The following is a 15,838-nucleotide window of genomic DNA, read 5'->3' on the forward strand; positions in this document are numbered from 1 at the left end:
CGTCCCCCCCTTCCCTGAAGCACTTGACTGCTGACAGACTGCATGCTCTCTCACAGCAAATCACCCCAATTTGTGTCCTGCTTAGTGAATACACCAGATTTCAAGAAACTTTGGCCTGTAAGGTAAAATGAATCCAAATTCCCCCTTTCCCACACCATGAATACTTGGCAAAAACAAAGCTTGATGCCATTACTGGGTGCCTGTCAGCAACTTGTGTAAGTGAGCCCTTTAATAAGATGCAGAGCTTCCTGCTACTGTTCAGCATAGTATGTTCCATTCTCACAGGTGAGGGGTATCTAGTGAATTTATCACAGAAAAAAAAGGGGAATTATTCTGCTGAGTAAATACTTTTGCTCCCTGTAGTCCAACATCTGGATTGTATTATCACTGAAGCCAAACCACTTCACAGATTCGGCCTAGAAAAACATAAGGGAGCTACCAGATGGATGTGTTTTGCAATCCTCTGCTATGGTGTCAGCTTCAGAATTTGTGCAAGTCGTGTTTTCTGAATGTCACAGACAACCTTCACGTAGATAATATCCATCATTTTCCACAAATTTTCTTGCCATAAGTCATCTGTTGTTTATAGCTCGTGCTGTGGGAAATACAGCCTATCAATAAACAGAACAACCCACCAGCTATTGCTCTGATTCTCACCATGTTTCTCAGTCACATGACTCATCAAGCTCATATGTACAGCTTTAAATGAAATAAATCAAGGGACTAAGTGAAAAATAATTTATTGCACCAAACAGAACTGTGAACTAAAAAGCTTTCAATATGTAAGCAGCAATAGCATAGCTAAGTCCTCTGGAGTGGTTACAGACTCATGTTGGAGATATAGTCAACAAAGTGTGGTGACAATTTACAGAGCAATCAAAACCTCACTGGAGCTGCAGCTAAGCTTGCAGCACGTTGGCACACGGAGTGAGTGGTGCCTGGCACTGGTGCCCGGGACACCCTGGATCTCAGGGTTTAGGGCAGCCCCTGCCGTGACCCCTCGCAGGGACGGGTGGCAGCGCCTGCCCAAAGGAGCAGCGGCAGCAGGAGAGCCGGCATGTCCAGCTCCCCATGCCAGGCACAGCACTTCCCACATCCTAACAGTGTGCTGCACACCTCTGATGTGCCATTCTCTCTGTTTCCTGTGGGAAGACACCCCAAAGTACAGCAGATATGCTGCCCTAGCCCTATAACTTAGCCATGCTTCAGGAAAGAAACAACAGGGTTACTAACTGAGCTGCAGTCCAGAAGAATGGAGTAATATTTGCCTCTGTGGAGTCTGTGATGCTCTTTAATGCCTGTCAAGTTTCCACTGTGTGGAAGCAGCCCTTGATTTTTCAGTAAAAAGAGATGAAAATGTCTTTATGTATCTTTAGATCATCATTAAGCTGCTACATTTAGCAAGAGATTTTCCCAAAGCACCTCAGAGGATTGGGAAATTCAGTTTCTCTTGGTTTAATTGAGTAGTCAAATCCCCAGCCACCTTTGAAAATTGTGTCTTCAAAGCTCCGATCATGCATAGGTGACTCAGCTAAAGAAATGGCAACACTTTCTGAACTGAGGAAAAGAAATGACTCTATTCAAACCTCACTGGCTATCCCCTGGGATGAGAAAGGAAGCACAACCTTGTCTAAGTATGAAAAGAGAAAAGGTCTATGTAAAGAATACCAAAAAGCTACAAGTGGCACAGCATAGCAATCATAGATTTGTCTTTAAAGTCCACAAGTGTAATGCACTTCCATACAGCTCAGACTTCATTCACAAACCTCCTCTTCAGATTCTGTCTCAATAAAAGAACAAAACCATTTATGGAGCTTCCTTTTTATATTCCTGCTTTAAACATGCAATGGGTGCTCTCCCTTTTTCACCAGGGAAAGGAGGGTTTGCCTAATATCCCAAATAAGAAAGTGATAATAACATCAACAATTGAATAAAACAGACACACACTGTTCTGTTCCAATAATTACAGAATGAAAAAGAATGAAAAGAATGTGTCCTTTCCTCTTCTGTCTTAAAAGCAAACTGAAAGGGACCGGGGTGAGATTCCCCTGCGAATGAGACAAGGCACCAGACAGTTTTCAGCTGGAAGACAAATAAGCGGAGGCTGGAACCATCTGACTCTTCAGGCTCCGAGATCTCTCCCCTCAGAAGCAGCCAGCATAGCGTGGATGGGTGTCCTTTTAGCTCCTGCATGTATCTGACTAGAACATGCCATGACCTCAAGCTACCCATATTCTCAGCAGCAGGGAACACAAGTACCTCCTTGAGCATGGGAACACCTTCCAGGTGGCTCCAGGAACTGCCTACGGGGCCACCCAAGGGCGAGTGGGGTTCTGTGCACCACACTGGCTGGGGACACTCTCTTTTGGGCTCAGCAGCTTCAGGTGTTGAATGGAGCAGCCATAACCAAGCTCTACTTTTGCTGGGGAAAGTCATCTCTCTAACACACAAGCTGGGCACACTCAGGCAGCTCTGCTCCTTGGTGAAAGCTAGTGTGTACAGACTTCCTCTAGGCCTTGTTGACATGCAGGCCCTGGACAGAAGTTAAGAGCAATCAGAAGTTTACGTGTCCAACATGCTAGTGCTGTGCTCTCGGGTCTCACTGGCTCCCCAGAATCTCCTTCAGATCTGTTCTTACACAGGGGAAGTCTTCTGTGACTCACATCACGTTCTTTCATTTCCTTTTTTTCCAAAGGAAATCCTTACTGTCAGTATTTAAGCAGTTTGCTAGTGCCCTGCTCCACTCAGGAGGGCTGACAACTTTACAACAAAGCAAAGACAATGTTTCCACCTTTTATTTGGGCATCTGCACTTTCTTTGATCACAAATGAGAGGGTATCAAAAAAGCAGAGTACCCCCTGCCCTAAGCCAGCTGCTGAAGGAGCCAGCTGTGCACTGCCTGCTCTGCTCCCTTGGCTGTCTACCCTTGCACAGTGTGAATGCCCTTCCCTCACTATCCCCCAGCCTGCTTGGCTCTGTTTGGCCTGAGTGTCTTCTGGGTGCATTTAGTGCCATTCTGTAGCTAACTTCTGGCAGTGGTTCTCTTCTCCAAAACCAAACTGCTGCCCCACACCTCTGGGAAATAAATAACTGGGTTTAGGGGATGTGAGTTTTCCAGCACTGTGAGACATCTCAGCCTTCCTAAAGGCTCGGAAGTCACCAGCAGCGTAGCACATGGGAAGAACTCTTTTGCAGTGGATCCTGTTCTGCCAGTGCAGAGTCACTTGTCAAGGACAATAGCTCTTGGCTGAGCATTAATATGACAGAGTTGGGCGTGCAGCCAAGGAAAACACTCCTTTGTGGTCTACGCGATGTTTCGCTGGCCTGTCATTTTGAGATCACCACTGACAGAGAACTGAAAACTGCCTTTCACCATTATTAGAAAGAAAAAGAAGACTACTCAGCAAAATGGATAACAGGCTTTGCTGAAGCCCCCGAGCAACAAAAGCAGTTTGGGTAGATGATGTGTGTGTGTACGTGTGTGTCTGGGCATGTGTGAGCCCTGCAGCAGCTGCCCTCTGTGCTGGAGGAGCCCTGCACAGGAGGCAAGAAAGCTTTACCCTCCACAGAACAGAGGCTGGAGGGAGCCTCTTTACACTGGCTTCTGAGAAAACTCGGAGACGATGCTGGTTGCACAACACAAAGAGTCTTTCAGCTTCAGAGATGTTGACTACAGGGCTATCTTTGTACTCGGAAATTCTGCCTGTTTGTTGTGCCATGGATCATGGGATTATCTAAATTGGCTTTAAGAGGCTGACTTGCTTTTGCACAAGAGGCGTCCTGGCATTTAACAAACTAAGTGGGAAGTTACAGCTGAGGTCCATGGGGTTTCAATTACTTCTTGAGCTGTCAGAATTAGGAGGAACAGTGCTCATTGATTCTCATCCTATCATTCATTCATTAGGAGCACCCTCGAATGCTCGGAGAAAGGCTGTCTGAGGGCATAAAGATTATAATTCACAGAAGGAAGGAGCTGTGTGGCTGCAACCATGCAGGGCATTAGTGGTATCTGTGACTTACCTGACATCACAACTTGATACACAAGGATTGTTCTTGTCTCTAGACAGCTGCCACTTCTGGCCTTTTCTTACTGCTCACACTTTCCATCTCCCAGCCTTCAGAAAGGAGTCTGATTCCTCTCTAGTTACACAGGCACTAAAATGAGGTAAAGCAGATGAGCAGTACATTACTTCTAATTGGGACTGTTCAGAGAGGTTCACTGTGATCCCAGTGATCCATTTTCTCTTAAAACCTATACATCAGAAGACTTTCTGAGAGTCCTGGGGAAATTAATCTGCTGACGAAGCGAGGTGTCGCTGAGGCTTTTGAGGCTGCTGCTGAACCACATTCCCTTGTGTGGGATTACAGCCAAAAACAGACTGGGAATGATGCGGTGTGATGTAGCTGTCTGCTCACTGGACAAGCTGCTTCTAAAGCAGAAGAGCATGTGCTACTGAATGATTATGAGCGTGCCTCATCCACTTCTAGAAACCACCTGAAAGGACACAAGCAGGCTGCACACACGAAACAGAAGTGTTGTGTTCAGGCTGATTCCCAGGAGCCTGGTTCCTCTCTCCCACTGCTTGCCCAGGGGCAGCACAAGCACAAGCTGCAGTCCCTCTTCAGGGACAGGGACAACAGCCCTTGTGTGGCAGCATGAGAGCTTCAGACTGCTGAATCTGCAGAAAGCTGCTTTTCTTTCACCTCTCTACAGCTGCATGGAGCTTCATAGCAAAATGTTTTTAAGATAGCATTGAAGCATTTCCTCTTCAGCCGGAACTTCCTGTTTTGCCTACATGGTCTGTCTCCATGCTTCTCACTGCCCCCTCCTTTCCCTTCCTTGTCTGGAATGGATCTTGCTTTTTGCACCTCTGGTGCCCATGTGCTCAGTGCATGAAGGGAAATGCAACTTCCTCTCCGTTACCCCCAAAAAAACCCTCTCTCAAACACTGAATTCTCTGCATGGTTAAATATCAGGGTGGTTTCAAAGAATGAAAATAAAATTTTTCTGTAGCTTCTAGCAGATTTTGAGATTTTGTTGTCAAGCCATTTTTTTCCAGATATTTGATTAAAATGACTTACTGAGAAAAGCAGGTGTTTGTGTCCCTTGGTGCACGTGTACAGGGAGACTGAGTTCAGAAAGCATGAAACATCCTTCACCCACGCTTACCTGGGAGACTTTGCTTTCAGAGAAAGTTAGAACACCACTGGATGAGACCTAACACGCTAACCTGTGTGACCAGGAGACTGCCAGTGAGGTTGTGCTAACACTTTGTTTAGCCATGTCCTGTCCAGAAAACACAACAAGACCTTAGAAGGGAAGATTGTATCACAGTCACAAATAAGCTTTGATGCTCTGATCGACTTTATGGCTCAAGAAAGGTGGCTCCCTATGGGATGGAGCCCCAGTTCTGGGGAGGAATCACTTAACTTTGGCTATAGCTGCCTGTTCTTTAGCCCAAGCACTCTGCACCCAGTAACCTGTATAGAACAGCACTGGGGACATCCAGCAAACTGTTATGAAGGGCTGAAAGATAAGGATTTTGTACTGAGAGCCAAGAGCTCCAGGAATGAGGGCAGCTGGGACTACCAGTTATACATGTGCGTTGCACTAGGGGGGCTCAGTGATTGATTAAGTTCAGATCTGTTCTAAATCATTAAAAGGAATGCTATTCTCTAGAGAGGAACTCTGTTGGGGGAGCACTGCACCATGAGACTAGTGAGGTGACACCCCAGCCATGGGCTGGGCGACTTGTGCTTCCCAGCAGGGTGCTGTTCATGCTTAGCAGAGATTATGGCATGCTGTTCCCTCCAGGCTCCAGGCAGGGCTTTGCTGTAACTTTTCTCTGGCAGAGGGACAGCCAGACTGCACCTAACACGAGGTAGAGATTTCCCTGAAGGACTTATGTAAGTGGGGAGCAAATGACTCGTACTTCAAAGTAACAATGCTTCAGGGACAAAGCTAAAGGAGCTCAGAGAGGCAATTGGAGAGTTAATCATACCTTTGATGTATCCTTATCTTATCAGGATATACAGATACAGGGCCTCTGAGAGGCTGGCCAAGTGGTAAATTTTTGGTTGTGTAAACACTGAATCGATGGGCCTTGGTTCCTTAAGGTGAGCAAGTCCTGGAGGACTTTAATCCTAGAGCAATAAAAATTTAAAATGACGTTGCAAACTATGAACTGCATAAAGCAGCAGACACAAGCAGAGGGCACCAAGGCTTGGGATACACACGTTGCGTACTTGGGGATATTTCAAGTCCTCCCAGCTTCTGAGGTTCAATGTCACTATTTCCAAATTCACATGGCTGCTCTCTGTAAACAAGATCCTGATCCACTTACTTCAATTCCTATGGAAGAGCCAGCTCTGGGGCTGTGTGCCTGCATTATACCATGCTGGAATTCAGCAAAGCACCTTTTCAGTACAGGGAAGCTTGTCTTGGGAGGCACGAGCCCTTGCATCTATCCGCTTGTTTCAGCCCTCCCAGGAAGAAGTGCTTCATGGGGAGATAACCACTGGAAGGCTTGAGGGGTTTGCTTTTTTCATTCTCTCTAAATGATCTGCTTAGCAGCTGAAAGAGGAGGTACTCTGTAGCTTGAAGATGTTGCCACTTAATCTGAGCCTAGAGACGGGCACTGTGAGCTTTACTGACACAGAAACCATCTGTCAGAAGTATAATTTTGACAAATATTGAGGGTTTGGCAGCCTGACGTGGAAAGTGCTATCACTTGCTCTCAGACTTCCTACTTGAGCAAAAGAAAGGATGACTGAGCAGAGCACATGTGAAAAGAGAATGTCCTGGTTGTCTGCATTCTTTCAGACCAGCCTAATCTTCCAAGTGCCCTGCAAAGATAGCCTGAGTGACTCTTAAAACTGTGTGATCAAGTCCTGAGCATAGATGGTTTTCTCCAGCTGCCCTGACCCTTGGCAGCTGAACTGGACCAGCAGCTACCAGTTCTCCTGGGCCTCGTGTTCTTGGCAAATCACAAAGCCCAACCAGTTATGGTTATAGGGGGAGCTGAGAGCAGAGGGAAAGGCCTGATGCTGGTCGCAGTGCAAGGTACAGAGTCCCTGCCTCACAGCCTCTTATTTCAAGATTTCTATTTCTGTCAGCTCAGGCTACCAATGATTTGGTAGCCTGAGCTAATTCAATTTCACTAATTTAATTTCCCGCCTTTAAACGGTAAGGGAAAAGGCCTTTCCTTCCAGTTTGCTGGAGCGGTAGAGGCCGAATGGGTGGCATGGCACACAGGTGGTCAACTGTCTTGTTTTCCCATCTGCATGGGAAAACGACTGTTCCTCTAAAGCTATTGCTGTGTGCAAGAGGCTGCTGTCCTTCCTGACTCTGCATCCAGCAGCAACTTCCTCCCTGCAGATAAAGTGAAGTTTATCTACAGAATTCTTAGCAACTGGAGGAACAAGCGAGAGGGGCAATCATGAGATCTGCTGATACGAAGCTGAGCATGCCTTCCCTCACAGGGCCCACAAGAACAATTTCCCCTTCTGAACGGCAAATCAGTGTTCTCGCACACAAGGCTGGCATGCAAAGGAGCTTAAAGCAGCCCATTAAATGCAACACAGCAGAAATGTTAACAGTGCACTCAGCCTTGGTTTGTGTACTGATGGTGGGATAAACAAATAAAGAACTTTGGGGCTTATGTTCTGTTTATTACATTTGAATTTTGTGACACATTGTGTACTACTTGAACTGCATTACTTTAACTACATATACAAGCACAAACTATATACACATGAACCATGCACTCAGTACCCAGGCCTACTGTTTGGTCAGGAGTCAAAGATCAGGTTCTGGATGATGGGATAAACTTAGCTTTTAATTACGCTCTCAAAGAATTTGCTCTCTGTGTGTGTCTATTTAGAGGCATTTCAGCACTAGGTAAAGAACACTGGCCTTTTCCCCTTCCCTCAGAAAGGACAAAACTGAAATGGAAAGCAGTTTTGAAATGCTCCATAAGTGGGATAAATTGGAAAATGGCTTAGAGAGTTTCTGAATCCACCTTTGTGACTGAACAGTGAAGCTAGCAAGCACCTGTTCGTATGGAGTTGGTAGACACCGATGTCTTTAGGAGTAAGACTTTAGGCCTCGCTGAGCCAGGAATTTCAGTTTGGTTCTGTATTTCTAGAACCACTGTGTTCTCTTTGCAGATCTTTAACCTATCTTATGTCATTTAGCACCAAACTGATTCTGCCACCCCTTCTCTGTGAAGACTTGAGGTGACAGTCCTTGAGACAGCTGTTTCCTCTGCTGTGCTAGAGCCTCGATGTCCTTCTAAAGCAGGAAGTTGTCTTGAAAAAGGTAACATAATTTACTGGATGGAAAGAGGATGCAAATCCAGCACTTAGGGGCATTCTGGCCTTACTCTGTCTAACAGAAAATGAGCAGCTTTGTTCTGACAATAGAGTGCTCTGATACTCGTTTTCTGAGACTGGGATCAAGAGTCGTACATGACATTTGGTGTTGTACAGTGGACGATCAGCGTCTGCTGCATCAGGTGCTATACAAGGCAAAAAAGTAATTAGGTAGTAAATAGCTCTGAGATTCCTGTGGCTGTGCTCCAACACTATCAAGTGTCTGCTGTTCTCTAGTGCCTGACAAGCTGAGAGCACTTGGTGGGGACTTTGACAGGCTCACTCTTCACTGCTCCTAAGTGTAAGACAAGTGCAGGACCCTAAGGTCTTTGGGACACCTGCAGGTGTGGGTTCACCTTCTGAGCCATGCTTCACAAGGACCTTACCTCTGCTGGAGTAGGGAGCCTGATGCGGTCAGTGTCACCTCCAAGTGGGAAGGAATCCAACAAATAGCTTAGCACTTGTTCTTTCTGTCCCTAGGTAAGATGGATTCGAGAGTAATGGAAGAGGGAGGGGGAGGAGGTAAGACATGCAAGCAGCTGTAACCAGCTGGAACTAGATCTCTCCTAGCTGGACAGTTACAATTTGTCAAACAGAAACAATGCTCAACTGTTCCCCCTGTGAGTAAACACGACCGGAACAAAGCCTCAGCTGTATGTGTGTGTGCTTGTGAACCTCCTTGCACTTACTTTGCTGGCTGTCCACGTGCTGGTCAGTGTGTGGCTTGTGTCTTTAATCAAAGACAAAAGGAGAGGGATGGGCAGGCAGTGACAGGCAAACATAACCCTTCCACACACTGGGGAACCTGCAGTTTGTCTGCGCCAGGCCTACGGTCTGTCTCTGGTGTATCTGAAAGATTTCAGTCTGTAGTTCCACATGCTCATAAAAGCAGAGCTGGGAAGTAAGTTCACATGAACCAGGACAAGCTACAATCGCCTCATGGAGTTCTACAAACAAAACAGCTATGAGTGAGGCTTATAAGCACAGCTCATTTGGTTTGCTAACAGGGTCATTAGGACTGCATGGTGAGAGAGGGTGAAATGAGCAGCTTGGTGCTCCCCACGCAGCTTTAAGTGCACCGCAACACTGGCCAGCTGCACTGGATCACCTGGCACCCTGGAGAGTCACCCTGCTGCCCGAGTAGTCTGAAATTCCCCTCCCGTTTTGTACTAGGGAACATCTCAACTATTTATCTTCACCTAGTAAGGCATGGAGCTGGGATTGCTGATATGCAATCCACTCCTGTGCTCTTGGATCACAAGACAGCTCCTCTGTTCAGATTGTGAAAGCTGGAAACAGTGAGGCTGATGCTTTATTTTCCAATGTCCTTTTCAACTGGGGAGTCTCAGAAGAGCAACAAGATGTAACTCATTTGTCACTGCTCCTAGCGATGGGAAGGAAGAATGAGGAGAATGTGTCCCATGGTGCCAGAGTGAATTGGAAATGGAACAGTGAAATTCTGGTGAAATGAAATACATTAGTCTAATTAGCCTGTCCACTTAATGAAAATTATTTTCTTTGTGTCAGTTTGTCTGTGTTAAATGATATGGAGGGAAAGAGCTGATGTGCGTCTGTTTAAGAGCATCTCGAAATCTCTGACATTAGGGAGGGAAAAGAGGTGGGATGGTGAAGTATCGGACAGAGAAAAGGAATGCTGGAATTAGAAAAAGTATTGGAGTGATAGAGATTGGACACTCAGTTTAATTTACTTGCAGACAGTGAAGGATTTCTCATCCAGGTAGAGACAGGATGATGCCTCAGTCTGGATGCAGCACTGAGAGTAACAGGCAAAGGAATTGCCCTCCCCACAGGCACAGGGACAGGCTGTGTCATTAAGTCCCTGCAAAGAGCACATTGAAATCCCTGCTCATTTTCTGTCTGCTTTCCAAGGTCCTCGAGGAAGCTGAAGTACTGTGCTCTCCAGTTACACCCTGGCCACACTGTTGTGTTGGAGCCTCTCAGTGCCGAGGTCTCTGTCACAACAGCAGTCTCCTCCTCAGCTGCCACCTTTCAGTTTGCTCTGACCACGGAAGATGATGCCAAATGGCAGCATAAACAGATCCCTGGCTCACAGTATTTGGCAAACCAGCCCTGGAACTGATTAACCTTTAACTTCACTTATCTGCTTAGCAGCCCAGCTCTCTTTATCAAGAGACTGGCACTGGCAGCAGCAGACTTGGGAAGGTGACGCTGTATCAGCCCGTACCGAGTCTATATTCAAAAGGTTTCCTTAGGGGTATAAGGGAAGTGCCTCAGGAAGGCTGAAGAATGAAGGGCTTCTTTTCTGATGCGCATGGGACTAAGCTTGCCAATATCCAAAGGCAAGAGAGGTTTCTGAGGCCCTATATGATCAAAAACAGTCTGGGAACATTTAAATAGCCAAGGGCATGATTTAATGGACTATATAAAGTTCCCAGCACAAGTGAGACTAAATAGAACTTGTGTACCCTAACCAGGTGCCCAAACTTAATACCTTGGACTTCAGGAGATGCACCCAAGGTGCTCATGCAGCAAGTGAGTGGTATTCACCATGTAAATCCCCCTGTAGATCAGCCCTACCCTCTAAGGCAATCGTGTCCCTTCTCCAGCCTGCGTGTCGCAAGCCTGGAGCTGTGCAGACTGGGGATTTTGCTCAGTTAATCACTGCAGAGAAACCAAAACGCTTTTGAAAACTTTCAAATTAAAATAAGTTATTGTGTCAGAACTGAGAAACAGAGCACTGCCAGGCTTCTGCTATTGGAGAGGGCAAGAGCAGGACAGGGGAGGAGGGGGACGCAGAGAGACAGCACAATGGCAGCCAGTGGCGAGTCCTCCTGTGGAGCAAGACTGTCTCCTGGCAACGTGTGGCAACTGGTGGACGGAGCACAAGGAGCCTGAATGAGGCGCCAGGGTCCATTTCAAGTGTTTTGGAGAAATTTGCTATTCACTTATTGCAGACCTGCCTAGCTTATTAATAATGCCTTCTTCTGCTGTAACCCTGGCTGCTACAGAAGCGCTGACAAGATGGGTATGCAGGGCACAGATCTGCCCGTGGAAGAGCTGGGCAGTGCTTTTTGCTTGGCCCTCTTCTGGACCCATTCCTTGGCCTTTTGTTGCCAAGCATTTGGTTGCCATGCCAACTTTTTAGCATTAAATCATAATCTAAGCACAGCAGGAGGCCAAAAGCCTTCTCAGGTCTAGCTCCTGTCCTCTCCCCTGTGACTGTACAACTGGTTGTGTGAGCAGGATTGGCCAAATGCTTTGATGGCTTGTCAGCAACAGCCCGGATGAAAACTTACCGACAGGGAAATGACAGTTCCCTTTGGAAACGGGTACAGAGGTTAATGGAGTTATGCCTGGAAGATTTCTGCCTTCCCAGCTCTGCCACCTGTCTGAAGCCAAGCCCTGTGTGTCACTCAGCTTGCAGTGCTCTGCTGGCACAAGGTGCTGGTGAGCTGGAGCAGGCTTTGTGTTTCAGCCTTGCTTTGCACTGCCTCATTCCCCTCACAGCAGGACTGTTTCTGGGCTATTAAAGACATACTTCAGACTGTCAGGATCGAGGTATTAAAACAAGAAATATGCTGTTGATAACAATGCGTATTAGCTCATTAAAATGGTGAAATATGTTGAGTGCACAGACCATGTGTTTTATCCTCCCTCAATAGGTCAAAACCAAGGTATATACTGATGCTGAAATGGCTCAAAATAAAGAGTATGTGAAGTAAGGCTGTGTTTTGCAGAGAAAGGCTGAGGCCTGAGCTCTCCCTCCCAACTGCCTAAACTGTTTTGCAGCAGAACAAGGTATATACTGATGCTGAAATGGCTCAAAATAAAGAGAATAACGAGTATGTGAACTAAGGCCTGAGCTCTCCCTCCCAACTGCTTAAACTGTTTTGCAGCAGAGAGCTTTTTGTTTGTCCCTTCAGTGAAGCTGAATACCCACAGCTTGCAAATTACCATTACATGAGAACACAGGTCAGAAAAACGCAAACAGAGTTTTGGACCAGTTTTGTCAGAAGCAATTTGACTGATCCTGCCTAACCCACAGGATTCCCATCTGGGGTGTCAAACATCACTGGGGAGCACTGCATACAAAGTCTATATTCTTCAAATACTTCAAATCTCACCCTTAATGTTGGTGAAGGTTTTTCATAATTTCAAAAATAAATTGAAAACTTCTCTTTGCCTCTCTCTAGCACTGCAACACTGGTGTGAAGAGCACCCCAACAATACAATTACATTATGTTTTATATTTAGCTGCAGAGGTTCCTGCTAGTCAAATATGGCTTGGGCTGTTTCTTTACCTGCAGCGTGGGGCCAAAGAGCAGCTCTGCTTGCTGTTTTCCTGTTTGCTGCAATGCAGTTCAGTAACAATCATCATGATCCCCCCCATGTCACTCTGCTACAGAGTTACCTGATTTATCACTTCAACTACTTTACTAAAACTATACTTGGATCCAAAGACACTACTAGGCACTGCCTGGGCAAGAAAGAGCAAGAGTTAGTTTTTCTGGCATTCAAGGAATTTTCTTGTTGGTTGCAAGGGAGATGAGCTCTCGTGTAGTGAGGGAGCCCGCTAATGCTGCTGAACCAAGCAGATCAACCCAAGGCTGCGTCCCTCTCTGTGAATGGCTGAGGGAAAACCCTCCTACAGCTCAGGGGTCCTGAGAAAGTTTGTGCGCTTACTGAGCTTTTGGCATTCAGAGGGCACAGGTACGTGATGCAGCCCAGCTGATGGCGTTTGTTTAGGTTACAGAATATGAGCCATACACCCGACCTCCCAGCTCATCTCCTGCTGTCCTTGCAGCTGGCTCAAAGAGGGGACACCAAGCCCCTGGGCTGCTCTGTGCTCCCCCTGAGCCACAGTGAAGCCAACTGTCCTTCCCTGGCACGGTGGAAAGCAATGGAAAATCTGGCCCTTGTGCTGCAGAGAATAATGATCTTTTCTTCTGCTCCCTTGTCCGAAATGTCATCTTAGATGTAAATTGAGAACAAGAGAAGGAACAGCACTGATGAATATGTAGGACAGAAGGGTTAAGTGAGTGCATGTTACCACTCTGATCCAGATAATCTTCTTGCCTCTGTATGCTGGTATAAATGACTGTACAAAGAATAAGATACACCAGTAGGAGACAAACCTGTCAAACAGACATACTTGTGGAAGCCAAATATTTAAGGTCAAATGCAAACTGATAACTTTTCGACCTGGTCTGCTGCCCTTGGTCACTGAATTCGTGCCATGTTTACAATTAACACTGGACTTGTTCCCACATTCCAATTCTGTTCAAGAATACTCCAGCAACTGCTTCATAGAAACATGGAGCTGTGTTGCAGGTCCCAAAGGAAAGGGAGCCCAGCAATGGGTCTTTTCTAAATGGCACCTTTTATCTAAAGGACTGGTAAATGCAAGGGTTCCATTTGCCCCTAAAAAGGACATAATCCAGAGCTGTGTAAAATGCAGGATCCTCTGAAGGCCATAATTCCCACAGCAGTAGGTGACAGTGCAGGAGTTGGTTTTCTTTAAAAGACAAACATCATGTCAGTTTACAGCAGCTCTGGTTGTCAACCAAGACCTGCTCTACCTGCTGCTACACCAACACAGAATACAGGCAGTGCTTTGAGTGTCCAAATTCTGTCTGGTTTTTGATTCTAAAAATACCTAATCAAAGGTTCCAAAGATGCTCCCACTTTAAAACACATGTTCTTAAAGAAAGTACTAATTTTGTGGTGGACGTTAACTGTAAAGGCACATGTTGGGAACCTCTGATTTCATGCTTTCTAGATAAGTTCAGTTCAGCAGCTTGGACACAGCTTGTTCCTTTCAGAAACAGAAGCAGTCTAGTGAAGCATAAACAGCAAAAGGATTTGGTAGTTTGATCATAACTGGAAGCAAAAGCTTGCATGCTAGTTGTACCTATATTTTTATCTCCCTCAGCTTTAATGTGATGTACAGAGGGTCTCAAGTGAAACAGTAATTTCTGTTTGATTCTGTATTCCACCTGTACTTTTATACTGTTGATCTTGACATATTTCAGTGAATATGGAATGATTAATGTAGTGGATGTACTTTAACGAGGTACATAAAAGTTATATTGGAAGAATTAAGGGAGACTTTGACTTCAAATGCTTTAAACCTCCCATGCTTATTTCTTTTCTCAAGATGAACTTTCTGTGTTAATTCACTGATAATAAAATCATAGCTGGCACGTTAAAAAGAACATGACAAAAAGGTTCAGAAGTGTGGCTGATGCTTACGTTCAGCGTTCAGAAATCCAAAGAGGTCCAGATGGGAAACACTCCTAAATTTTTATTAATGTTGTCTGACCAATTCCTCAACGGCAGTGCTCTGAAAGGTACATGGATGTACTGGCAGTACATGAATACCAGTCCCTGGAAGAGACTGCCTGGAGTTCTGCCACAGCTTTTGGCATTGCCAAGTCAGCTCTTGGCAACGGGTGACTCCTCAGGACCAGGTTTCCTACCTGACTTCATTAATTACTTTTCAGTTGTTGTGCAGTATAATATAGTACTGGAAATGTAGTGAGAAATCAAGGAAATATCGGTAACACGGGTAATGGCTGCAATACAAAGGTAGAGACTGTAGAGAAGGAGGTGCGGGGCTCTTCTTACTGTACAAAAATAGAAGTCACCAAGCAAAAATTCCATCAGAGGAAAAAAGCAAGTGAGAGAGATCACCTTCACGCAACAGCTCTGTTGCTCTGTTTTGCAGAGATGTTGGCATGATTTCACAAGTGTAAGGAGGATCAAAGAGGCAGCCTCGCAGATGACAGCAGCTCTTGCCAAATACTACTTCTTTATAGCCTCTGCTTCAGGGAATTCTGACAGCCGTGCTAAAGCTCTCTACTTATCAGGTGGAAGGTTAAAGGAAAACTTGTCTTGCAGGCTTCACATGGTAAATGCAAGTGCTTCCTTTGCATGGGGAGTATGCTGTCTGCCTTAAAGATTATACACTATTGTACACCTGATTACAGGGAAAACTTAAATACATTTTCCTGGAGGATTAGAGCTGCTGGTACATGGGACCTTCAGGAGAAGCAAATGACAAGTGAGAGATTAGAGGAAGCAGAAGAACCCTGTGGGACTGGGCTATTTGAATGGTCAGGCACTGATAATCCATCACCAACTTAGCTTCAAGAAAAACTTAAAACGTCAAGAAAAACGTCAAGAAAAACTTCTAAATCTTCTGGAGGCAGAGCCAGGCAGAACTGACATGAGCTTTAGCTATAAATTATCATAATTCTCCGTGTGTGAATGGAAACATGAACAGAAATGCCACGTCAGTAAGGAATCATGGCTAACGTGGCTCTCCTTATCTTGGTGAGTGGACATGACTGCAAGCTGTTAGCTTCTCACCCATCCTGGGATGGCTCTGAAGGCCTTGGTCAAAGAGGGCCCCAGAGCTGAGCAGCAGTGCTACACCTTGCATTACTAACGGGGGTCTGTTACCAGTGGGAGGGATGGGGGT

The sequence above is a fragment of the Pyrgilauda ruficollis genome, unplaced genomic scaffold (assembly GCF_017590135.1).
Source record: "Pyrgilauda ruficollis isolate IOZ18807 unplaced genomic scaffold, ASM1759013v1 scaffold139, whole genome shotgun sequence".
In the NCBI taxonomy this organism is placed as follows: Eukaryota; Metazoa; Chordata; class Aves; order Passeriformes; family Passeridae; genus Pyrgilauda; species Pyrgilauda ruficollis.